General features: G+C 45.2%; 1 protein-coding gene across 3 annotated transcripts in view; it reads left to right on the top strand.

The window, feature by feature from the left end:
- Positions 1–7,206: 7,206 nt before the first annotated feature.
- LLGL2 (LLGL scribble cell polarity complex component 2) overlaps positions 7,207–27,276 on the top strand; it is a 79,012-nt gene continuing 58,942 nt past the window's right edge. The window contains exon 1 of one of the 3 annotated variants that reach the window (XM_069951525.1): positions 7,207–7,343. The gene's annotated coding sequence lies outside the window, so the exon portion shown is untranslated. Of the gene's footprint in view, positions 7,344–7,374; positions 7,405–7,502; positions 7,600–27,276 lie in introns of those variants that run through there. The other 2 variants (XM_069951527.1, XM_069951526.1) reach the window with 2 other exon arrangements.

The raw sequence follows: 27,276 nt of genomic DNA, 5'->3' as shown, positions 1-27,276 counted from the left end.
GTGCTCCAGCGGGGGGTCGGGAGCCTGTCACCCCGGCACGGGGGGGTGACAGGTTCCCTTTAAGTTCCCTTGGGGGACTTTTACATACCGTCATTACTAGAGATGAGCGAGTAGTGAAATATTCGACCTTCAAGAATTCGAATCGAATAGGCCTCGAGATTTTCTATGAGAAAAAAATTCTCGGCACTTGGAAATCAAAATTTGACCACTTGGAGGTCACCAAGTCCCCCATGAAACCTCCATAAACGATGCAAACACCTCCAGAATGACACTGGGACATTAGGGGGAGCATGCCTGGGTGCACCCAACACTCCAAAATCGCAGTATAATGCCACTCTCCGCAGTTGCAAAGGAAAAATATTTGCAAACACTTTATGGCAATGTTCACTCATTTTGTTCGCATTTCTTGTGCAGAGTTACATACATGATTCCAATGTGCATCTGTAGAGTATAGAGTGTCATGTTATTAGCGCCTATCACGCATCATGCTGTCCGAACGTTACTGGAACAGTTTGTATGACGTGCCTCTTTCTGGGCTACTGGAACAATATGTATAACGTTTACGTGCCCTTAGTGGGCTAAACCAGGGACACTATAAGTCACTTGTACACACAGAGTACTGGAATGAATACAGCTGCTGATGCTGCTGTTATATCATCTATGTCATAGCAATGAGAAGTGCTTTGGATTCAGAGATGACTTTTTTGCTGGATCTTAGTTTGCTGGGGTTCTGTAGTAAGCCTGCCTAACCAAAACGCTACTAAAACCTATCTCTCCCCGCTCCAAGATCTCTCCCTGGCTAGGTTGAAAGCGCATCTGTGGTCGAGAGGCGGAAGTCAATTATTAAATATTCGAGGTCATGTGGTTCAGCCATCCAATGAGGGTAGACGTCGTTTTCGCGCTGCGTGCGTACTACTAGGGTTCCTCACGGCCTCCCTGCATGGTGATTGGATTAAAAAAAGCACCAAGTGCGATGGGAGGGCTTTTGAATGTTTCCCGCATATTCGTCACACTACTCGATTGAATTCTAATCTTTCGAATACCGCAATATTTGATTGAATACCTCGATCGGATCGTATGCGCTTATCTCTAGTCATTACATTACATACACTGTACAATGCTATGCCATAGACATAGCATTGATCAGTGTAATAGGAGCTCTACTCATTATGCCTGTCTGTGGCCAATCGGACAGCACGGAGGAAGGTGAGAGACCTCTGGCGATCCGTTACAATGATCGGGACCCTGGCAGTCACACTGCGGGGGTCCCGAACGCTAAGTGACAGGGGACTGTCCCTGTCACTTACACTTAAACGCTGCGGTCGTGGCGTCTAAGGGGTTAATGACAGGCTGCAGCGAGATCACCCCGGTATGTCCTTAGTCGTCTAGGGTTTAATCTGTTTACACATTGTTTTCTTTTCCCTCAAAATTAACCCCTAGACGACCCAGGGCGTACCTGTACGTCCTGGCATCGCTAGGGAATTTCAGAGTGGGGCTGCGCGGCGTCTCCGCTCTGAACTGCCGTGGTCTCGGGTGCCGCTTGTAGCCCAGGACCGCGGCTATTAGCTGGCACGGTCCGATTGCCGTGCTCGCTAATTAAGTATAACTTCCAAATAACGGGTACTAAGGTCCCGTCTCCCACAATAGTAATCTGACCCAGTAGTCAAAAGTAAATGGCTTCACCGAGGTATAGGACAATTAATACATCTTTTAGTAAGTCATTAAAAACACGGACCACATAAAGTACATACACACACCATATTGTGCTCTATATACAGTGATGACAGCTGCATCTGAATACTAGCTGTCCGCCTTCCCTGGTGTCTAGTGGGGGCGAACGGTCCCCCATGAGATCCTCACATCTGACCTGGTCCAGGGTCTGCACCGTAATGGCGCTGATCCCGGCTCGGCACTCTATTGCTATAGAATGCCTATCTCATGGATCTATGCAGTATAACTATACTGCATAAATCTCAATGAGAGATTAGTGTACCTATATACTAGAAGTCCCTAGAAGGGGGGGCTTCTAATATAAGTGTAAAAAAATTAAATAAAAAAGAGTTATTATTAATAAACAGCCCCCCTCTCCTAATAAAAGTTTGAATCACCCCCCTTTTCCAATGTTATAAATAAAAAAAAAAAAATAAACATGTTTTGCCAGGTGCGTAATCGCCCAAACTATTAATTTATTTCATTCCTGATCTTGCATGGTAAACGGCGTAAGAGCAAAAAAATCCAAAAGTGCAAAATTGCGCATTTTTGGTCGCATCAAATCCAGAAAAATTTAAATAAAAAGCGAAAAAGTTGCATATGTGCAATCAAGGTACCGATAGAAAGAACACATCATGGCACAATAAAATGACATCTCAGACAGCCCCATAGACCAAAGCATAAAAGCGCTATAAGCATGGGAATAGAGCGATTTTAAGGAACATATGTTTAACAATGGTTTAAATTTTTTAAAAGCTATCAAATAAAATAAAAGTTATACATGTTACATATCGTAACAACTTGAGGAGCATGCATAACAAGACGTAAAAACAAAAAGACTCCAAATAATTTTTTTTTTTTTTTTCCAATTTCACCACACATTACATTTTTTTCTGCTTTTGCAGTGTACTTTATGAAAAAATTCAGCCTGTCTTTGCAAAGTACAATTAGTGGCACAAAAATATAAGGGCTTATGTGGGTTCTAGGTGAACAAATGCAAGTGCTATGGCCTTTTAAGCACAAGGAAGGAATGAAAATGCAAAAATTTTAATTGGCCTGGTCCTCTAAGGGTTAAGGTCATATTTTGCTTTTATTTTACTTGTGAACCTATCTGTGTAGTTGAGTAAAATTATATGATTTACTCCGCTACAGTTACCATAGATGGAAAGCATATGAGAGGGTTGACAGTGTTCTTAGCTTTCAGTTGCATTGTTGTTTCCCCCCTTATCTTGGTCCTATCTAACTTGTCTTCTGGATATTTTATTACTTGGGAACTAATTGGGAAGTGTTTATGGGATGGTTTATAACAGGTACTTGTTCTGGTTTAGGGTCCACATTCTCTAAGCTGCTCTGCGCCTGCTCAAATCAAAAGGGGGAAGGTGAAGGTTGTTTCTGGAAGGTTTGAGAAGGGGTGGAAAGTGTTCGAACATGAGGTACACTAAACACAGGGGGTCCTGCTCAGGTGCAGCCATGTTTGGAAGAAACTACTCTCCAACTAGGTGTGCATTGTATATCCATAACCCCCACCTGGTGTTATCTGTATTTATAGCTAAGTTTATCTTGTTTTCTTCTTTGTATTTGTAACCTCTTTGTATTGTCAGTAAACTATGTTTTTCCACTTAGCTATTGTGTCTGGACCTAAGTATTGCTTAATTAACACACATTACAAAGTTGTATAATGTGTTAATAAGCTATCTGCCCCCCCCCCACACACACACACACACACACCATTTCCCCAGAAGTAAAAGAAAGCATACATACCTAATAGCTGTCGACTGTCACGCATGCACACCAGTAGCCTTTTCTTTTCCATTCATTTCACTGGAACCTGAAAGTGAGGGAGATCTGAAGACACCGACCATAGCCAGCGGGTTAACGGCCAGTGGGAGATTTATGCAGCAATCGTCACCAGAGGAAGGGTGAGTATAAAATGTGTTTTTTTTGTTTCTAATGCTGGAGTTGTCTTATAATGCATCTTAGAATCCCATACAACACTCCCTGGTGATAGACAGTTATATAGATTTTTAATTTACTTCTATTAAACAATCTCAAGTCTTCCAGTACTTAATAGCTGCTGTATGTCCTGCAGGAAGTTGTGTATTCTTTGCAGTCTGCAAAGCAAAATAGTTTTTTATGGAGATTTGCCACTGCTCTATACAGTTCCTGACATGGACAGAGGTGGCAGCAGGGAGCACTGTGTCAGACTGGAGAGAATACACCCCTTCCTGCTGGACATACAGCAGCTGATAAGTACTGGAAGAGTTGAAATCTGGTGCCAGTTGATTTGAAAGAAAACTTTTTTTGGTAAACTACCCCTTTAAGGCCCCATTATACGGGCCGATATTTAGGTGCTATTACACACACCAACAGCAAGCAGAGGGGCCGCGGGGAGCTGCTGGAGGGGCTTCCTGGACAATCTTCAGATTGCCTGGGTGGCCCATAGGAGAGATCAGCGGTCTGCGGTCTATTACACAGAGCAACCGCTAGCAGACCGTCGCTATCGTTAAAGATTTTTTTTAACATGTTGAGAGACAACGATCAGCTGACATTGTTGCCTTTTAAAACTACCTATTACACCAAGCAACTATTGGCCGCTATGGCTGATAATCGGCCAAATACGGCCAAGAATCTCTTGGTGTAGTAGGGCCTTTAGGGTCCTATTAGATAAAGTGATTTTTTGTTTTCTCCGATTAACAATTGCAAATAAGCGCTTTTGTGGGAGTCCTGAAATCATTCACCAGAAGGATAGTCATTGGATATAATCGCTATTACGTTTGTAATTACAATCATTTGTATACTCTAGTTTACGAGCGATTGTAATAACGAACAATGCGTTCATACATACACTGAAAAAATTGTGAACGATTAACAATGATTTTATGGTCAGCTCAAAAGATGGGTTCAATGGCATACACATTTTTGTGAACCATTTGATCGTCACCTGCATACACACTCAAAGATAATCGCTTAAATTCAAACAATGTAACAATTTTTGTGCACAATAATCTTTCTATGTAATAGGGTCCTAAGGCTCCATTCACACTTTACAGTGTTCTCAGCTGGATGTTTTGGTGTTTTGTCTTTTGCGTTTGAAGCCCAAAAAACAACGAGAAAAGCCACAAATACACAGCATAAAAACATGCAGCTGAAAGCCCTGCACATGTGAATGGACTCTCAGGGTGGTTTAAAGGGGTTATCCAGCACTACAAAACCATGACCACTTTCTTCGAGACAGCCCCACTCTTGTCTCCAGCTTGGGCGGGGTTTTTCTGCTCAGTTCCATTGAAGTGAATGGAGCTTAATTGCAAACCGCACCTGAACTGGAGACAAAAGTCGTGTTGTCTCTGAAAGAAAGTGGCCATGTTTTTGTAGCACTGGATATCCCCTTTAACCCCTTAGCGACCCATGACGTACCTGGTACGTCATGGTGCCGTGGGGGAGTTCATAGAGGGGCCCCGCCGGGACCCCGCTCTGAATGGCGCCGCTCCCGGCTGTGATCTGCATCCGGGGAGTGCCTCTATTGGCCGGCGCGGCCAGCCAGTGACAGCTGCACTAAAGTGCTTTACACTTCATATCCCTGGTGTCTAGTGGGGAGATCCGTTCTTCTGCCCGTGCCGGGCCTCAGCGTCGCAATGAAGCTGATCCCGCCTCAGCAATAAATTGCTGTGGCCTGGAGCAGGCCAAAGCAATCTATCACCGATCAAATGGATCTTTGCTGTGTATATACACAGCATTGATCTCTATGAGAGATCAGTGCTGTGTATATACAAGTCCCCCAGGGGGACTTCTAGTTCATGTAAAAAAAAAAGTAAAAAAGTGTTTTTATTAGAGATAAGCAAACCTCGAGCATGCTCAAGTTAATCCGAACCTGAACTTTCGGCATTTGATTAGCGGTGGCTGCTGAAGTTGGATAAAGCCCTAAGGCTATGTGGAAAACATGGATATAGTCATTGGCTGTATCCATGTTTTCCAGACAACCTTAGAGCTTTATCCAAGTTCAGCAGCCCCAGCTAATCAAATACCAAACGTTCGAGTTTGGATCGACTCGAACCCGGTTCATCTCTAGTTTTTATTAATAAAAAATCCCCTCCCCTAATAAAAGTCCAAATCACCCCCCTTTTCCCATTTAAAAAATATAAATTAATAAATAAACATATTTGGTATCTCTGCGTGCGTAATTGCCCGAAATATTAAATTAGCACATTCCCGATCTCGCACGGTAAACGGCGTAAGCGCAAAAAACCTCCTAAGTGCAAAATTGCGCATTTTTGGTCGCATCAAATCCAGAAAAAATGTAATAAAAAGTAAGAAAAAAGTCGTATATGCGCAATCAAGGTACCGATAGAAAGAACACATCATGGCGCAAAAAATGACACCTCACACAGCCCCATAGACCAAAGGATAACAGCGCTATAAGCCTGGGAATAGAGCGATTTTAAGGAACATATATTTGTTAACAATGGTTTGAATTTTTTACAAGCCATCAGATAATATAAAAGTTATCCATGTTACATATTGTTGTAACCGTAACGACTTGAGGAACATGCATAACAAGTCAGTTTTACCATAGGGCGAACGGCGTAAATGCAAAACTTCCCGAAATCAAAACAAATTCCTTTTGTTTTTCAATTTGACAGCGCAAATGATTTTTTTCCGGTTTCGCAGCATATTTTATGGAAAAATAATGCCTGTCATTGCAAAGTACAATTGGTTTCGCAAAAAAAAAGCGCTCATATAAGTCTCTAGGTGAGAAAATGCAAGTGCTATGGACTTTTCAACATAAAATGGAAAAAGCCAAAGCGCAAAAACGAAAATTGGCTTTGACCTTAAGGGGTTAATAGCAAACCACACCTGAACTGCAGACAAGAGAGCTGCTGTCTCTGGAAGAAAGTGGCGACATTTCTGTAGCACTGGATAACCTCTTTTAACAGGTGCAAGTTTTTGGCGCAATCCAGGACATTTTGGAGCAGCAGCCTTAATAAGCCTGGGCCGCTGCTATTAGACCTGCCGTACGGCTATGGACGTTAAAAAACGGCCGTCTAAATGGGGTCTATTGCCTCTGCATATATTTAGTCAGCTTCTAAAAGTAAAAAAATTAATTCTCATTTTAGTTTTTAACAAAGACCTTTGAAGCACTTTTTCCTGTCTTCAAGGAATTGTCTTGTATAGTCTAGAAATGATTACATTTTATACTTGAGTAAATACATGGTAGTGATGGAAGCAGGAGAGTACCAGACACCGTCTCCGGGGAGCAGGCGGCTCCTACATAGGTGTGCTGCACCCAGAGCAGGCTCACTATGCACTGCTTAGAGGGATTTCTTTTCCACACTGCGTAATGTTACGGGCGGTTCCATTACGTATTGCGACCCAGGTAAGCCAGGTGCGCGGAGGAATCAATAAAACCCAACTATTACATTATTCATGAGAAGAAGGGCCGGGCGTGAGGCTGCGACGTCAGCTGTGTCCGGGGGCGTGGCTTGGGAGGCAGGATGTCTGCCTTGCTATTGGTCGGCTGCTGTTAGGATGTCATGAATATGTAATTAGCCGGCCCCCGGTGGAGGGAACCAGGAAGCGGCTGCGGCCCAGGCGCCTCCTGCGGGACGAGGATCGGGGAGCTGCTGATCGCGGGGAAGGTGAGACGGGGATGACTTGGGGGAAAGTCGTGCTGGAGTCCGGTGCGGTGCCGGGTTATAGGTGACCGGGTGTTGTCCGGTGATGAAGGGCAGTGGCGGGAGGCGGGGCACAGAAGTGTCTGCTGAGAGACCCGAGAGCCTCAGTGATGTGTGAGGTACCGGGGGCTGAGGTGCTGTGAGGGGCGCCCTGTGCGGGGAGGACGGCCGTGTCCCTGGGTGTGGCCGGCTCGGCACGTAGGTCTCCCTGATACAACAGGTGTGTGGCTGGGGGCGGGGGTGGAAGTTACACGGGTGTCACATCTTCCTGTCACCCCACCTGTAGCTCGGGCATAGAGCTCCGTACACACGGGGGCGCTCCGCTCGGGGCTTTGTCTGCGGTTATTAGTGGCAGGAAAAAGTTTTAGTTACAGTGGAAAAGATTACATGGAGAGTGTGGTGGATGCACAGGAGCCTGGGGGAGCGCATACACCTCCCCATGCTGTCTCTTGTATCCCTGCAGTCAGTCTGGCATAGTCCTGAGGGCTGAGGAGACAGAGACCCACAGATGTAACCTGCTCACAGCAGCCAATCACAGCTCAGCTCCAAGCTCTGTGATAATGAAAGCTGAGCTCTGATTGGTTGCTCTCGCCAGGTTACTCCAGTATTTTACACCTTTTTGAGTATCTAGGCCACAGTCTTGTGTGGGAAGATCTATAGAGCGATGAATGTGATGGAGGCGGCAACACTTCCAGCTTTTTGCATCTGGTGTTCCCATGCAGGGTGACTGCAGGTCTTTGGGAACCCCAAGTGTATCAGTTATCCATACAGAGAAGTACTATGAAAGCACAGGGGTGTGTTCACACATTCAGGTTTTTCATTACAATTAATGAATACAAAGGAGTGGACCATAAATGGGGGATGTGTATAAAGGAAAGACTCAGACGTCTCCTCTTTTTAAATATATTTCTGGTTTTGTATTTACTCATTGCAGTTAAAAACCTGTAAAGATGTTTTTCCAGTCCTAAATTCTGTTTAAGAGTAAAAGTGTGTTTATACGGACAGATTATCTGACAGATTTTTGAAGCCAAAGCCAGAATTCGATTTGAAAAGAGGAGAACTCTCAGTCTTTCCTTTATGACCTGTTCTTATAATCTGATCCTGGCTTTGGCTTTAAAAATCTGTCAGTGTAAACACAGCGTAAGATTTTCCAGAACCCCATCCATCATAATTACAGGTTTAGGTTGAGCTTGAGGTGATCTGCAGTGTGAATGTGCTCCGATTCCCTTCACTTGCATTTATTCTACCATGTCCTCTATACACAGTGTGTAGTACCTCCCTAATATTGCTGCTGTTTGTATCCAGTTCTTGTTTTGGCTTGAAGTAAATCTATCGCCTCGATGTATTCTTTACCAATTAGAGCCAGGTAGTGAAACATGATTTAGTTTTTTTCTGTTTTCTCTATTTTCTTTACATTATGGGGGCAGCCATCTTGCCTGAGCTGCTTTTAACAGCATTTAGGCATACGCTTTACAGCAGTGGTCTGCTTGGTTCTGTTCAATTGTGACTTTTTCTTTATGGAACTCAGAAATGATAGTAGGCCACATACAAAATGTAAATTATGTTCAGAAAATGAACCAAAGGCAGTCCAGTTCAATCAGTTAGAACATTGGGCTCCCCATTAGGTCAGATTGCTGATGGAGAATCCAATGAATGGTCGGCAATGTGATGTGTGTGTGGTGTCGCTTTTCATTGTACAGTGATCCCTAAACATAAAGGGGGAGATTTATGAAAGGGTATAAATATACACCTGGTGTAAACTGCCCACAGCAACCAATCACAGCTCCTCTTAAATTTTACCAGAGCTGAAAGCTGAGCTGTGATTGGCTGCTGTGGGCAGTTTACACCAGGTGTATATTTACATCCTTTCATAAATCTCCCCCAAAATGTTAATCGGTTCCAGGATGACCATTGTATGTTATTTTGATATAATTGTTTGGTTACACAAAATGATACAATTCATGCTACTCCATTCTTGGTGTGATCCTCCACTTCATCACTAAACGCCATCTAAATTCCAGCCGAGTGCAAGGCAGTGGAGAATCATAAAATATAACTTTTATTCCACTGTTAATAAAAGCTTACAAATCAGCATATAGCCGCAATCTTTTGGCCATTGGTCTTAAGGTGACTGAGTTGTGTATGTTGAATGTTGTATGTTGAAGGAGTATTGTTCCCCCCGTCTGTGATGGTAAGAAGGAGACTACTGGAAAGGGATCTTACAGAATAGGAATTAACAGTTTATTAGGTCTAGTGGCCGAAATGAAAAGTACATGATCTTAGACACAGTTGGGGTAAAACACTTATGTGCCACTTCAGTTGCTTTATATCTTTAACATGATGTGATGCTTTGGACGTGTGCTGCTAGACGCTAAAGGCATATTGTGTGGCTCTTTATAATTTAGGCAGTCTCCAATCAGGGTATGTGTTGGGGGATGTTAAGCTTTCTTTACTATGAGAACTGTGAATCTGCGGAATAGTAACCTTAGATGACTTTGTAATGGGAAAAACTACCTACTGGGGAAATGTGTTTCAACTTGAGTTACCTAAGTAGCGCACCTATCTACATCTTGTGCCCTCACCCTGCTGTTTGGGACAACATGGGGGGCATTATTAGTTTGGACAATATAGTTGTTCAAAAAGTGCAGAGCCTAAGGGCCCTATTCCACAGTAACGATAATCGGCCGGATCCGGGCGATTATCGTTCGGTGAAATAGAGAGAACGATCAGCCGATGATAGTGTCATCGGCTGATCGTTCATTTAGGGCCAGACCTAAAATCATCGTTCCCCCACCGCGCATCCCTACGGTTGAATAGCGGTGCGCGGCGGGCGACCGACGATTTGACAAGCAGCAGCAGCATACATTACCTGTCCAGGCTTCTTCTCCGCGCTGTCTTCATCCCCGTGTACCCCGTGCTCTATCTTCAGAATGACCGGTCAGCTGACGGAGCGCTCAGCCAATCACAGGCCGGGACCGCCGCGGCCTGTGATTGGCTGAGTGTGGCCTGTCAGCTGACCAGCCATTCTGAAGATAGAGTGCGCAGGACCCGGGGATGAAGACCGCGCGGAGAAGAAGCCTGGACAGGTAATGTATGATGCTGCAAGGACATCGGTAACGATGTCCTTGCAGCCCTCGCTCAACGATCATCGGGCCGTGGAATAAGCCCAGTAAACAAGCGGTGATCTAGCAGATCGCTGCTCGTTTACATAGTTGATCTGGCCCTCCTCGGCCCGTGGAATAGGACCCTAAGGGTGCCTTTACACAGAGAGATTTATCTTCAGATTTTTGAAGCCAAAGCCAGGAATGGATTTGAAAAGGTGAGAATTCTCAGTCATTCCTTTATGACCTGTTCCCTGTTTATGGCTTTGGCTTCAAAGATCTGTCAGATCTCTCTGTGTAAAGGCACCTTAAGACGCCTGCCTTTGCCTAATGGAAAAGAAAAGGGAAGGTAACCGACATTGACACCCCTATGAGTCAGTGGTTGTAACTGTACTGTAATATCTTGGTAGTGATAGCGGTCAAGGTGTGGCGGTATTATGTAAGCATTATGTGGTGTCATTGGTAATCTATTTCTGTGTATAGGTTGCTTTGTTTAGTAGCAGTACGGAGGCAATATTTCATCACTGTATAGTGGTAACTGTAAGGCTATGTTCAGACATGATAAATCCAAGAATCTCCCCACGAAAGCACCTTTGGGTAGTGTGCAAAAATAACAGCCCTTTATTCCATCATGCAAGGTTTTGGTAATAACCTTTCTCAAGCAGTGAACAGAGTACATGTCCGAGTGCCTTAAGCCCCTATTCCACTGGCCGACTGTGAGAAGTAAATGAGCACTGTTATTGCTCGTTTGCTCCTCGCTGCTACCGCTAATACACGCGGCAGCAGCGAGCCTGTGAGTGCGGGAGTGGCCTGTTCCACGGAGCGACTGCAGCAGATCGCTGCTATCAGTCGTTGTTTTTTAACATGTTTGAAACACAAACAACTGCAAGGATCAGCCGACATGAACGATGTTGGCTGATCATTGCCTTCTATTCCACGGGACGATTATCGACCGTATACGGCTGATAATCGTTCTGTGGAATAGGGCCTTTATATCACACTCAGTAGATTACAATCTGGTGTAAACATTTCAAATATCAATCAATAATCGGTGCATATGCAGGTTCGGGCCTGGTGAGGTGTGCACTTAGACTGGGGTCACACTGCGTTTTTGCAGTCTTTGGCTGAGCAGGATGTCTAGACTGCAAATCAGTGCACTGCCCCGACGCAGCCAGTGATTGGCTGAGCAGAACGTCCAGACTCTGAAGCAAGTCAGAGCGTGGACCGGTAATGTATGTTCCGGGCCGCGGGGGCTTAAGGGGGGCTGACTTTTACATACTCAGCGGGGTGAAAGAAAGTATTAAAATGGACCCTGTGGCTCTGTCATTACAACACTGCAGAGATTCACACAGTTTCCCTGCTCCCAGTATGATATCTATGTATCTTGCAGGGTGGGAAAACAGTCCCGTATTGGGATTCACAGTCCGTATCGTCCATGCTTCACAGAATAAACATTGAACTTGTAAATCCAACCAAGTCTAGGAGTGATTTAAAGACACAGAAGCTTTGTAGATCTTTCCATTATAACTTTGCCCTGTCATTTCCACTGCTGATTTAGGTATCAAAAAATACTGACCAAAATATAGAAGGAAATATAGCCTAAGATATATTTAACATCGCCCAAATTTGCTATTAATACCGTACATGAAAGATAGTTATAGTAATGGTATCCCTGTATAGATAGCGACACTGTGTTTGTGTTGCTGCACATTTCATACTCCTCCTTGGATAGAAACTCATTAAAGGGAACCTGTCACCCCCTGTGCCGGGGTGCAGGCTCCCGACCCCCTGCTAGAGCACCTTATGCGTACCTGATCCCGCCGGGTCCTGCTTCTTGAGACGGTCAGGTGACAGAGATGTCAGCGCCCGAAGCCCGGCGCGCGCGCTCCTGAGATGAGTCCAACGCTCATAGAATATGACGGAGCGTCGGACTCACCAGTCATTCTCTGAGTGTTGGACTCATCTCCGTCACCCGACCGTCTCAAGAAGCGGGACCCGGCGGGATCAGGTATGTATAAGATGCTCTAGCGAGGGGTCGGGAGCCTGTCACCCTGGCACCGGGGGTATGTTCACACTCTGAGTTCTGCGAGGAGCTGGTAAGAATCAGGTGGGGTGGGGGGGGGGGGGGTGGCTGCCTGGGTGACTGCTAGAATATCTGTGAAGCCCATAGGAGACAGCGGTGGTCTACTGCTGCCGCTCCTGTTACACGGGGCAAGGAAGCAGATTAAGAGGCTGATTGTTGCCGCTTCAGCCTGTTGAAAGACAATGATCAGCCGACTTCATGCTTCTATTGTCTTCTATTACACTAAACTAGTATCTGCTCAATACGGCCGTTAATCGCTTTGTGTAATAGGGCCTTAACAGTACAGAGAATCGCAGTGTAAAATTTGCTGTGATACAGTACATGTGAAGGCACCTTAAATATGCTTTGAGGAGTATTTTTACTTTGCCAGAAATACTTTGGAGAGACCCCTGTGATCCTCATTTTGTTCAGAGTTTTTACCAAGAGTGGAACCGACACATGAAAAACATAAAGGAAGATTGCTCAGTGTCTTTTTCTGCTTGGGGAAAAGAAGCCTAGCCCGTCTAGACGTGGCATTATTTCTAAAACAGAACACCATGCATCACCCATTTAAATTTTTTTTTTTTTTTAGAAATAAAACGCCTTGTGTGAAACCAGCCTAAAGTTACTTTTATGAAGTTTGAGCCTTGTGCTACTTTCTGTCCACACTTGCTGCCATGTTCTTTTATTAGCAGCGTATACACAGTCTAAGTAAGCGTTATACATAGGATATACATATCTCAACCTCACCACAGTAGGAAATTTATAGAGATTATTTTTCTGACTGTTAAGGCGCCTGTGGAGTGGAACCTGTGATGCCTCACACCAGACTTTATTTGGATGATGGGAAGTCCTGATAGATGACACCACAAAACCACAGCAGACGTATAATAGCAGACATACTTATGTCCTAGTCTAAAGACTGGATGTGCATACAATGTCACTATCTTCATAAATACTTTGCTTCAATTATTTCCTTCCTCTATTATTGTACCAAGCTGGTTTAACTGCTTGGTATAGGAAATAATCAGCAAGCAGACACCACATCGAGCACGAACCAGTTCTTAGAACAGTTTCTGTGGAAATCAAAGTGTAATTATTGTATATTAAAAATTGACTTGATTAGTAATATTTATTTGTTTTATGTGGCATAGACATAGACTTTAACCCCTTCACTTCAGTAATACGTACATATACGTTCCTACTGCACATAACCAGTGCAGTAGGAATGTATATATTAGTTCCTGCGTGTCAGAGGGGTTTGATGTGTGTGCTGCAGTGAGAGCGGTCCCGCACACATTAGTGTCCCTGAAGCCAAGGGTAATGACAGGCATCTGCGATCCTGCAGCTGCTTGTCACTACCTCTTAAATGCCGCATACTACAGCGATCGTAGCGTTTAAGGTACTCAGTGACAGGACAAGCTCCTGTCACTGAGTAATCGGGACCCCCGCAGCGTGTCCCGATTGCTTGTACCGACTGGCGGGGGTAATCCACTTACCTACGTCCTGTCAGATCGGCCATCTATGGATAGAGTCTGCTCTCAGACAGGTTCTGTGCATAGATCGCCGATAACCCTGATCTATGGTATGCTATGGCATAGCATAGATCAGTATATGCAATCTAATTATTGCATGTTTTACTATGAAATATAAGTTGTTGTGTTTGTTTTTTTTTAAAGTAATTAAAAAAAGGTTTTTAAAAGTATTAAAAAAAACCTTATAACACCCCCCAATAAAAGTTTAATATACCCCCTTGCCCATTATATAAATAAAAATATATAAAAAAAAATACACATCGTAGCATGCAGAACTGTCCAATCTATTAAAATATAAAATTACTGTTCCCGTGAAAAAATAATAAAAAGTGATCATAACCTTTTTTGTTACACCAATATGATATTAATGAAAACTAGAGATCATGGTGCAAAAAATGACTCCCGAACCAGCCCTGTACATGGAAAAATAAAAGCGATATGGCTCTTAGAAGGCGGGGAGGAACATTGTACTAATTTGACCCGGACATCTGTGCATCTTGGTCTTGAAGGGTTTAAAGGGAATGTGTCCCCTAAATTTCTTTTACTGATTAGAATCAGAGGGCTGTGAAAAAGCATAACAAACTCAAAACAGCTGTTGCCTGATTACATTTGTCCACTCCATGTTACCTGTTTGAAGGAATAAAGAATTTTTTTATATTTTGTGTGCCAAATCCATCTTTCTTTCATGTTAAACTTTGCTTCGAAAACCCCCCCGAAAAAAACAACTTTTGACTCTCAAAAGTTTTGGTCCCCTGGCTGCTGATGGGTTACCATTGTATGACATAGCTGGACTGCAAATGGTGTAAGTGACACCAGCCAATCTGTTACACGCTGTGATTGTGATTTGACTATGGCATGCAATAGGTTAAACTTACTGGATAGGAGGATCCCCCATTACTTTATTCCAACCACGCCATAAAAAGATTTTCATTCGGAATAGTCTATTAGTGTCTACCGTAGAAAGGCGTGTTGGCATCACTAAGGGGTTAAAGGGGTATTTCACTCAAACATAACTTTTTATATGTTGCTGCCCATGGTGAGACTAAAAATTCAGTCTCCTTCCCCCAATTCTGAGCTGCCGCTTTCTGCTGAAAGCACAAAAATCTGTGTGTGAGCGCCTCTCCCCCTCCTCCTTCCTCCCTTCTGAGACAGCTGATTGACTGACTGTATCTGCAACTTTGTAGCTTCTTTGCAATGCTGGGAGCATTATTCTGAGGTTAAGTTGCTCATTGTGATTAACCTTTTCGGCATTACAAAGAAGCTGCAAAGTTGCAGATACAGACAGTCAGGGACTTGTTTACATCAGCTGTCTCAGAAGGGAGGAGGGGAAGACAAGGGGAGAGGCTCACACAGATTTTTGTGTTTTCAACAGAAAGTGGCAATTGAGAACTGGGAGGAGGAGACTGAATAGATAAGTATGGAATTGTTAGTCTCACTATGGGCAGCAACATATCAAAAGTTATGTTTGAATGGAATACCCCTTTTAATATTTTACATTTGCAATTTTATTTTTAGGGTTGATTTTATTTTGAAATGGATTTAAAGGACCTGTATGTATAAACACCAATAAATGACTTCATTATGAAAAAAAACACCCCTTAAAATCATTGTTATACCTTCTGGTGTTACATAGGAATTAAAGGGCTTAATGGAGGCAAGCTACTCTGAGAACATTTTTTTTTTTTTCTTTGGCCACTAATGGGCCGGTATTTTGACTGTCCGCCATGTACACTTTCTACTTTTGCTTATTGGACATCTGTGGTTCTTCTCCAATAAGCTGTTAATTGATTTTATAGCCGGGCCCATATTCTCCCACCAGCACCTCCTCTTCGGGATATGCTGTCGGCTTTAGTCCTAACCTGGAGCTCCCAAACTCTCCAAAATGTGCTGCTCTGTACTAATATTGCCATTGGGGTTGCAGTCTTTTCTGTCATACTGTGCCATGACCATCTCCTGCATGCAGTCTCATGACTTTCCCAAGTGCCTAACCTTTGTGCGTGTTTGTCACTAGAGCACATCATGGCCTTCCCTTGTGTAGGGGCCAAGCGAGGGTCTTGCGTATTCTTGTGTTCTTTGCTACTTCAGTGTCTGCATTTATGAAGTTGGTGAAGTTGCGCTGGGGTCATTCTCTCTCGCTGGATAAGGTAGTAGCGTAATCCTGGTGAAATAATTCTTATTTGAATATTTGCAAGAACTATTGTGAGCTGTGGGGAGTACAATGGATGGTTCATGAGAAAGGGTTCAGTGCATGATGTTTGCTGATCTCGGAACAAAGAAAGTCAGTTTCCTGTCCATTAAAATTTACAAACGCTTATAAAAAACTAGACTTCTACAGAACCAAGGATACCAAGAATATGCAGTTCTTTTGTTTCTTACACTTTTTAAAACATGATGGGATTACCTAGGGTGGCAAAGGAAGAAATGATTTTCTTAGTTTCTTTTAAGAAACTGGACAGTCGGATCACTAGTTTCTTTAAGGAATTAAAGGGGTAGTGTGGGGTTTTTCTTTTTCTGCTTAATTAACACACATTACACATAAGTTATATGTTATATAACCTTGCAATGTGTGTTAATAAGCTGTCTGGCCCCGTCCGTCCCCCCCTTTACACCCCCCCCCCCCATAACTATGCTCAGCCAATCGCAGCTGATGACGCGGCAGAGGGGGGCCAGCATGAGGGTAGCTTCACATGTACCGTATCACTGCGTTTTTGGTGCGATTTTTTTACATGCGCGTTTTAATTTTCACATGAAAATCATGTAAAAATCAAAACGCGCATGTAAAAATCGCACCAAAAACGCAGCATTAAAAACTCAGCGATACGGTACGTGTGAAGGCAGCCTGAGACACGGCTGGAGCGGTCTGGCCGGGCTCCTGAAGATGGCGGCAGCCGGGACGACAGCGAATATGTAAGTATAATGCACCACACTTCCGGGGGTCCGGGGGCGGGGACATGGGGAAGGGGGCCATTCACTAAAATAACACACATTACAAAGTTGTATAACTTTGTAGTGTGTGTTATTTAGTGAATGAAATTTAAACGCCGCACTACCCCTTCCTTCCTGCCCAATGTTATTACAGAATTTCAAGTGTTTCAGGGTATTGGCTTGCCTTCCTTTGAAAAAAAAACCCCATCCAATCCAAAAGAAGCTGAATTTCACTAATTTGATGCTCACAGAGCTATCTTAAGATTTTTAGAGGGGTTGGCCACTTAAAGGACAACTCCCACAAAAAATTCTTTTGGCTTATTTAACACACATTACAAAGTTATATAACTTAGTAATGTGGTTAAATACCCGGTCTGGCCCCCTTCCCCCACTTTGCGACCCCCGACCCCCCCCCCCCCCCCCAGAAGTTAAAGAATGTATACATTACCTATTACGGTCGTCACGGTCCTCTTCTCCCGGGCGGCATCTGGTGACGACTACGTCAGAGCCGGGGGGCGGTCCGGGTCTTCTTCCTCCTCGGCGTCTTCATTGAAAGTGAATGGGAGAGAAAAGGCTGCTGGTGCACATGCGCACCAGCAGCCTTTTCATTGGCTGGAGCGCATCACATGGCTTCCAGCTTGCTCAGCCCTGATTGGCTGTGCTTGCTGGAAGCCATGTGATGCGCTCCAGCCAATGAAAAGGCTGCCGGTGCGCAAGCGCACTGGAGTTGCGGGAGTTGTCATTTAATCGTAAAATTCACATTCAGTGTATTCACTGTAAATACTGACAGCAGCTGTGCCTCATATAACTAAAATCAGACTTCCCTCCTTTATGCTGAGCTTTCCTGCTCTGTGGTGAGGCAGTCCATAAGATGGCCGACATGGACCATGCTCTGCCCCCCAGTGTCCACCACTGAACCTGTATATGCCTATGGTGGACACCGGTGGCGGGGCATGATCACATGCTCCTCCATGTTGGCCTACTTATGGTCAGACTCACCACAGAGCAGGACAGCACAGCCTGGAGGAGGGGAGCCTGATTTTAGTTCTATGAAGTACACAGGGAGCGGCTGTCAGTGTGAGTGCTGTGAGTACGGTTATTTATACCACACACAAAACACTTTTAGGGTGCCTTCACACCTACTGACTTGCAGCGTTAATAACGCTGCAAGTCGGCTAGGTCCTGGCAGATCACTGTCAGTACATACACGCAGCGGTCTGAACGACCGCTGCGTGTATGTCTGATGCCGGCCGCCTCCCGCTCAGCTCTGTATACATTACCTCCTCGCTCCACGGGGTCCCGGCGTCCTGCTCTCCTGCCCGGCCAATCAGTGGCAGCGGCAGGGCAACACACTGATTGTAGCCTCCGTGCAGTGATGTCACAGAGGGGTGGGACTAAGTGGAGCAGTTGCTGTGAAGTCACGTGCACTTAGCACAATCTGCAGATGATAAAAGGTCACTTTTTACTTGAATAAGCACCATGGCGTATGATGTAAATCTGTCTGTGTAATTACACCATTAATGCAGGGAAATGCAGAGCCGGAAGAGATCAGTCTACTGCGCGTGCCCGAACTGACAGCCCGCCAGCAGGATTTTTGCAGCGTATCTTGCCGCTCCCTTCAAATCATAGTCTCCCTGGGAGAAATCCAGGCAGACCTCTTTTTTTTCACAAGTGCCGGGGAATGGGAGGATAAAAGAAATAACATACTCTCACTGGCGGTATGCGGCGTGACATACTGCTCCTGCTGCAGATATTAGCACAGAAGTTTCCTATTGACCTAACTTCGTACCTTTTTTTTTTTTTTTTTTCTTCTCTTACCGTCCTTTGTATTAAAATCACCTTTTAATTGTGGATCCAGAAAAGTGTATCCATCGTTTGGAAAACCTTTTGACATGTCATAGAGACATAAAAAAACAAAAAGTGCAACAGCAACCTACAGTTGCAAGTGTTTACTGTACATTGTCCTCCATGCCGTACACACGACAAAAACCTGCTCTACAAATTTGGATTTTAGCAAACCATTTGATGAAACAGAGTGTACCATGTCATCATGTTAAGGTGTCCTCATAAGGTGGGGGAAGACACGCCAAGTGCAATCCTCTCCTTGCTCTTTCACATGATCAGTTGGGCTCCGACTGAGTGTCTATGTAAGTCTGTGGAGCCCGACTGATATCGCTGACACAGAATGGGGAGCGGACCTAGCTGCAGCGCAGACTTCCCCCGGCTCGTTCTCCTGATTGGCAATCAAAACTTTTGACATTTCAAAAGTTTTTCTGTAGGATAGGTTAATTTTTAGGGTAGCTTCACACGTAACGTTTCCGCAGCAGATTTCACGCTGCGAGTTCGCAGTGAAATCGCTGAGGATACCTCTTCTGTCAGTGTCAATGTGATTACGTACTCGCAGCGGGATTAAATGAGAACAATGTTCCAATGTCAGTTATTGCAATGATATCTGTTGGCACATGCTAAACCAAGGCTGTTGTTTGGTACTCAAAACATGCCGTTATTTTGAGTATAAGGGTACAAACCCACTTGACGTATTTGCTGCATGAATCAGTCTTAAAAATAAGCAAGCAAAACGCAGGTTGGCTTTATACAATTGTTCTGCGTTAAAATACGCAATTGCGTATTTTTGAAGCATGAAGCTACATGAGTTTTTCGCACAGGTTGTTAACTGATGCTTTGCTAACAACAAGCTTCATGCTTCAAAAATACGCAATTGCGTATTGTAACGCAGAACAATTGTATAAAGCCAACCTGCGTTTTGCCTGCTTATTTTTAAGACTGATTCATGCAGCAAATACGTCAAGTGGGTTTGTACCCTAAGGGTATATTCACACGAACGGGCTCGCAGCGAGATTCTCGCTGCGAGCCCGGCAGGTCCTGGCAGTTCCCATACACTACATACTTGCTGCGGTCTAAACGACCGCAGCAAGTATGTAATTCTGCCGCCCTTAACCCCTTCTGCTCCCGCCCGGCTCCCCCACTGTAAGCATACTTTACCTGTCCTTGCTGCACGGGGTCCCGGCGTCCTGCTCTCCCGTCCGGCCAATCAGTGGCTGCGGCTGGGCAACACACTAATTGGCCGGACGGGAGAGCAGGACGCCGCAGCAAGTATGTAGTGTATGGGAACTGCCAGGACCTGCCGGGCTCGCAGCGAGAATCTCACTGCGAGCCCGTTCGTGTGAATATACCCTTAGGGTACAAACCCGCACACCGTATACGCAACAAATACGCAGCAGATTTGATGGTGCAGATTTGATGCTGTGTTCAGTTATTTAGATCTGATCTGCTGCGTATCGCAGCAGTAAATACGCTGCGTATACGGTGTGTGGGTTTATACCCTTAGGGTACAAACACACACGGCATATACGCTGCGTATTTACTGCTGCGATACGCAGCAGATTAGATCTAAATAACTGAACACAGCATCAAATTTGCTGCATATCTGCTGCGTGTGTTTGTACCCTAAAATAACTTGTTGAAAGTGAACCAGGTACATTGCTTTGTTTTTTTGTACAAAAAAAGACCGTTGCAGGGATGCCGATGGCACGGTCCTTCTTTTTTTTTTTTTTTTTTTTTTTCTTTTTCTTGAACCACCAGCCGGTTCCAGAGCACTGGGCATACCTGCCGGCCCCCAATGTTACCGCAACCCTTCCCTTTGTGACATGGCTCCATTAGATTTAATGGAGCCGCATCACAAGGGAGATGGGATATGACTGGCCGGCGGTTCAAAAAACAAATGCAGTCTGTTAATGTAAAAAACCCAAAGTGATTTACCTGGTGGTACATTCACTTTAAAGTCTAAATCTGTGGCTTAAATTCCAAAAACCCAGCAACTTTTATGTATTTTTTTGCTTGCTTTGGAGTGGAGATTTCCAAAAGGCATGTATTACAAATCATGTGATTAAAGTGACTGTACCCACAATCTGACCCCCCAAACCGCTTGTACCTTCAGATAGCTGCTGTCCTGGGGTCCGCTTGGCAGGTGAGGCAGTTATTGTCCTAAAAAACAACTTTTAAACTGGCAGCCCTGTGCCCAATGGGAGTGGCTTACAATGTCTATGCATTAGGCTGGCACAACCTCTCTGTCCCTCCTCCCCACCCTCCTCATCATTAGGAAAGCCCCAGGCAGATTGTCTCCTATTCATTAGCTGTGTGAATACTGAACATTCACACTGGATCGTTAAAATCTTGGATTAAAAGCAGCTATCTGAAGGTGTAAGTGGTTTGGGGGGGTCAGATTGTGGGTACAGAGTCGCTTTAAGGGCCCTATTCCACAGTAACGATAATCGGCCGGATCGGCCCCATTTGGGCTGATTTGGCCGATTATCGCTCGGTGGAATAGAGAGAACGATCAGCCGATGATCGTGTCATCGGCTGATCGTTCATTTAGGGCCAGACCTAAAATCATCGTTCCCCCACCGCGCATCGCTACAGTTGAATAGCGGTGCACAGCGGGCGACCGACGATTTGAGAAGAAGCAGCAGCAGCATCATACATTACCTGGCTGCAGGGCTTCTTCTCCGCGCTGTCTTCCTCCCCAAGTCCCGCGTGCTCTATCATCAGAATGGCCGGTCAGCTGACGGAGCGCTCAGCCAATCACAGGCCGGGACCGCCGTGGCCTGTAATTGGCTGAGCGTGGCCTGTCAGCTGACTAGCCATTCAGAAGATAGCGCGCGGGGGACCCGGGGAGGAAGCGGAGCGGAGGACAAGCCCTGCAGCCAGGTAATGTATTGCTGCAAGAGCTGCAAGGACATTGGTAACGATGTCCTTGCAGTCCTCGCTCAACGATCATCGGGCCGTGGAATAGGCCCAGTAAACGAGCGGCGATCTAGCAGATCGCTGCTCGTTTACATCGTTGATCGGGCCCTCCTCGGCCCATGGAATAGGACCCTAAAGAATGTGAAACCCCAGGGCTTGTACCCCCTGATGCCCGATACTGGCAATGCCAACTTGCATAAATACACCTTTTCATCGTTCCTATCCACAGTCACTAAATTGAATGAGCTGAGTGCTATTCCTGTTTGTTTCTGCTTATCACTGCTTTGCTTTGATAGTGGTGTGAATGGTGTATAGAGTCACAGAAAGTTCATAGAAATCCTATGCTGCCTGTTTATTTTAGTTATTGTTGGTAAACCTCCATGTTGCTATGAGAGCATTGTGTGGCTACTGGTGAACTCCAGTGGGCTTCAGGTATGTGAGAATGCACCGAAAGGTATGGCAAGTTGGTGGCACACTGTAGTGCTGCCAAACACGTCCCATAACAGTCAGATACAGTGACAAATTGTACAGTGTTGCTGCTGCTATATGTGGCTTTGCCCTCAGATGATTGCACTGAACTAATTCTGTTCATGGTAGAAATGGTTAATAATAAAGACCCCAGGGGTATTATCTACGTTTTCTAGATGAACTTTGGTCGGTGATTTAATCTCTTAGTGGAGTCTAATTAGTCCTTCTACAATACAGGAGTGTGCGAGGGTGTGGGTGTGCCGGCAGGTTAAAGGGATTTAGGGTAGGGCAGCTACAGATTCCAGGTCATTTTCTATTTGACTTCCTTGCTTTGGGTCAGTGGTGTTTTCCTTTAAAATTTTGGTATAAATGTCTAAAGTGTCTGACATGTCTCTGAAGTATGATGTTTAGCCTTCTATTTTGTACGTTCTTTAACCCCATAATGACCATGGGCGTTCATTTACGCCCCTGCTGCCTGGGCCTTAAAGCGACTCTGTACCCACAATTTGACCCCCCCAAACCACTTGTACCTTCGGATAGCTGCTTTTAATTCAAGATCTGTCCTGGGGTCCGTTCGGCAGATGATGCAGTTATTGTCCTAAAAAAATACTTTTAAATTTGAAGCCCGTGCCAATTGGTAGTATCTGTGCCCTAACTTTGCACTACCCCTCCGTCCCTCCTTCCCACCCTCTTCATCATTAGGAATGCCACTGGAACATTTTCTCCATGCTGAACACTGCACAGGTGCCTTAACGAGCCAGCCCATGTGCCGGGCTGACACATGGGGAATAGGAGGCAATCTGCCTGGAGCATTCCTAATGATGAGGAGGGCGGGGAGGAGGGACAGAGAGGTTGTGCAAAGTTAGGGCACAGGCACTCCACGGGGCTTCAAGTTTAAAAGTATTTTTTTAGGACAATAACTGCATTACCTGCCGAACGGACCCCAGGACTGATCTTGGATTAAAAGCAGCTATCTGAAGGTACAAGTGGTTTGGGGGGGGGGGGGCAGATTGTGGGTACAGAGTCGCTTTAATGCAGGAGGGCGTAAATGTACGCCCTTCCGGGGTCCTCGCTCTATAGCTCTATCTGCAGCCAGGCCCTCACCCTTAAAGGCGGGCAGCCGCGGTCCCCTGCCATTAACCCCTTAAACACTGCGATTGTGTAAGTGACAGGGGCATCTCCTGTCACTTACCGATCGGGACCCCCGTAGCATGCCTGCAGGGGTCCCGATCGCATTGCTTTACTGCTGGAGGTCCCTTACCTTCCTCTGTGCAGTCAGATTTTTAATCTTCTGATACAGTCTGCCACAGGCAGGCTCTATCAGAAGATCGCAGATGACACCAATTCCTGCTATGCTATGGCATAGCAGGGATCAGTGCATGCAATGTAATGTATCAATGTAAAAGTCCCCTAAGGTGAACGGCGTAAACAAATAGCTGTAAAAACCACAGAGATTAGCTTTTTTGACATTTTATGTATAAAAAATTTTTATAAAAACCGATCAATATGTTTGATTTAGAAAAAATTGTTACTAATAAAAGGTAGAGATCATGGCGCAAAAAATTATGTCCCATATGACCCTGTAGGTGAAAAAATAAAAGCGCTATAGGAGTTACAATCGGGGCATTTTAAATATGCCTATTTGCAAAAGTTTTATTGCTAATAAAAATAGTAAGACATTATAAAACCTAGTAGACATGCATATTGCTGTGTTCAGACTGACCTATAGAATAAAGAAAAATTTCAGTTTTACCGTAAAGTGAATTACTGTACCTAAACATGGAAGCCACCCAAAAATTTGTGGAATCGCATTTTTTGACTCAAATTCACCCCATAAATGATATTTTGGGGGTTCTGTCATTCATTGTATGGCAGATTGAAAGATGCCATCACAAAGTACACCTGCTTGTGAAAAAAACAAGCCCTCACATGGCCCTGTATCTGGAAAAATAAGAGTTATAGGTCTTAGAACAGGGGTGTAAAACTCAAATACACAGTGGGCCAAAATAAAAAAATTGGACAAAGTCGCGGGCCAACCTTGATAATTATCGAAGCACAAATGCGGTGGTCCAGAGCAGCGTGCGGCATTCCTGCCACTATCAGTGGCGTGCGTCTCTCAGTGCTGTGCACTATGATAAATGACATGATATATTGCAATGCCATGATTAAACTTCAACCCATGTAATAGCCAACCCCGCAATATTGTCCCATGCAGTAGCCGACCCAACCAAAATTGTCCCACATATTAGCCAGCCCTCCCAATAGTGCCCAAATAGTAGCCATCCCTCCCCCATAGTCTCTTATATAGTAGCCAGCCCCCAATAGTCTTATATAGTAGCCATCCCTCCCCATAGTCTCTTTTATAGTAGCCAGTACTCCCCAGTAGTCTCATATAGTAGCCAGTCCTCCCCAGTAGTCTCATATAGTAGCCAGCCCTCCCCAGTAGTCTCATATAGTAGCCAGCCCTCCCCAGTAGTCTCATATAGTAGCCAACCCTCCCCAGTAGTCTCATATAGTAGCCAGCCCTCCCCAGTAGTCTCATATAGTAGCCAGTCCTCCCCAGTAGTCTCATATAGTAGCCAGCCCTCCCCAGTAGTCTCTTATATAGTAGCCAGCCCTCCCCAGTAGTCTCTTATATAGTAGCCAGCCCTCCCCCCAGTAGTCTCTTATATAGTAGCCAGCCCTCCCCCCCAGTAGTCTCTTATATAGTAGCCAGCCCTCCCCCCCCATAGTCTCTTATATAGTAGCCAGCCCTCCCTCATAGTCTCTTTTATATAGTAGCCAGCCCTTCCCAATAGTCTCATATAGTATCCAGTCCTCCCCAGTAGTCTTTTATATTGTATGGCCATGGCGGGCCAGATGTAATTCAAACTCTGAATTGCCTGGCGGGCCAAAAATAATGGCACCACGGGCCAGATTTGGATGAAGGAAAGAAAACGAAAACCCAAAAGTGACAATTGGCCCAGTCCTTAAAGCAACTGTACCCACAATCTGCCCCCCCCCCCCAAACCGCTTGTACCTTCGGATAGCTGCTTTTAAAGGGAAGCGCGCGCTGAGAGATGAGTCCAACACCCATAGAGAATGACAGGAGAGTCCAGCGCTCCGTCATTCTCTATGAGCGTTGGACTCATCTCTCAGCGCGCGCGCCGGGCTGCAGCGGCTGAGATCTTCATCACCCGACCACCTCCAGAAGCGGGACCCGGCGGGATTAGGTGAGTATAGGGGGCTCTAACGGGGGGTCGGGAGCCTGTCACCCCGGCACGGGGGGTGACAGGTTCCCTTTAATCCAAGATTTGTCCTGGGGTCTATTGTGCAGGTGATGTAGTTATTGTCTTAAAAAACAACTTTTAAACTGGCAGCCCCATGCCCAACAGGTGTGGCCTAGATTGTGTATGCATTAGGCTGGCGCACCCTCTGTCCCTCCTCTCCACCCTCCTTATTAGAAATGCTCCAGGCAGATTGCCTCCTATTCGTCAGCTGTGTCAGCCTGGCACATGGGCTGGATCGTTAAGGCACCCGTGCAATGTTCAGACAGAAGAAAATGTTTCAGTGGCATTCCTAATGATGGAGCGGGTGGGGAGGAGGGACGGAGGGGTGGTGCAAAGTTAGTGCACAGATACTCCCGTAGGGCACCCGGCTGCAAGTTTAAAATAATTATTTTAGGACAATAACTGCATCACCTGCCGAACGGACCCCAGGACAGATCTTGGATTAAAAGCAGCTATCCAAAGGTACAAGCGGTTTGGGTGGGGGGGGGGGGGGTCAGATTGTGGGCACAGAGTCGCTTTAAGGGGTTAAAAGGTTTTCCACCTTTAGGCTATGTTCACACTGCATATGATTCCGGCCGTAGTGCGAACCGCGAATATACGCATGTAGTTTTGAGGTTGATGCGTTCGCTTGAAAGTATACGATATACGCCCGCACAATGCACACTACGTATGAGCTTATGGCCGGATCGTATACATGAAAAAGACCATTGTTTGAGGACGGAAACGTTGAAACTCACGGCCGTGGATTTCCATGCGGTTCCCTACGGAGTACTTATTTCAGCCAAATTGAACTAGATTTTTCGATCCAAAAGGTTCTGTGTGGTTTACGGGGCTGGGCGAAGATTTCAAAGTAAATGACCTGCCTCAGATCACTTCGAAACAAGCTAGGGAAGCATAACTGTACTACGGGTGTATGTTCGCGGTTCGTACGCATCCGGCCGCATGTCTATTTTTCCCACGCCCATAGTTTCAGCCGCACATGTACGGCGGCGTGCGAAATGCGTCCGGAATCATACGCAGTGTGAACTTAGCCTTAAACTAACTTGTCCCCTATCCTGTGAATGATGGACAAGAAAAAGATCACAGGGGGTCCCACCTCTGTACCCCTCGTCGATCTCCAGATTGGCTCCTTTGTTTTAAATACAGCCACAGCATGCGAACGTGGCTCTATTATTTTTCTATGGAGCCACCGGAAAGAGCCAAGTTCTGCACTCTGGTTCCTTGTTGCTTGTTCTTTTTTCTATCCTGTTTAAGAGCAGAATTGATATAGATCCAGTTTTCTTGTGCAGATCAGTTTCTGGCAGCCTCCTTCTTATAATCACAGACAGAACAGGAAGTCTCAGCTTAGGCCCCCTTCACATGTCTGGTAAATGTATCCAGATCAGAAAATTTGAATTCATTTTCGGACCCATTGGCCACAAATCCCGTTAGGATTTTTCTTCAAGGTTGTCCATGCTATAAAATGACTCTGGAAAATGTAGGACATGTCATATATTTGTCCGGAATTCTGGCATGAATACCTCACAAAACCTTATAGGGGCATCCAGAATTCCAGAGAGCTCCAGAAGAACATCTGGAATGCCACATGTATTGCATGATAGCGCCAAGTCAAGTCAAGTGCCACCAGGTGTTGACTGCTCTTTAACTGTACGCGTTTCTAATCAGGAGTGCATACAGTTAAATACGGCACAGTAATTGGCTGGGCCAGGAGCCATTGTCAATCACTCTTGTGGCCAGCATTGTATAGCTACTTCAGCTCCTTCCAATGTTTCA

Source organism: Dendropsophus ebraccatus, chromosome 14 (assembly GCF_027789765.1).
Source record: "Dendropsophus ebraccatus isolate aDenEbr1 chromosome 14, aDenEbr1.pat, whole genome shotgun sequence".
Lineage (NCBI taxonomy): Eukaryota > Metazoa > Chordata > Amphibia > Anura > Hylidae > Dendropsophus > Dendropsophus ebraccatus.
Note: the sequence above shows the minus strand (reverse complement) of the source record. Positions and strands in the feature narration are given on the sequence as shown.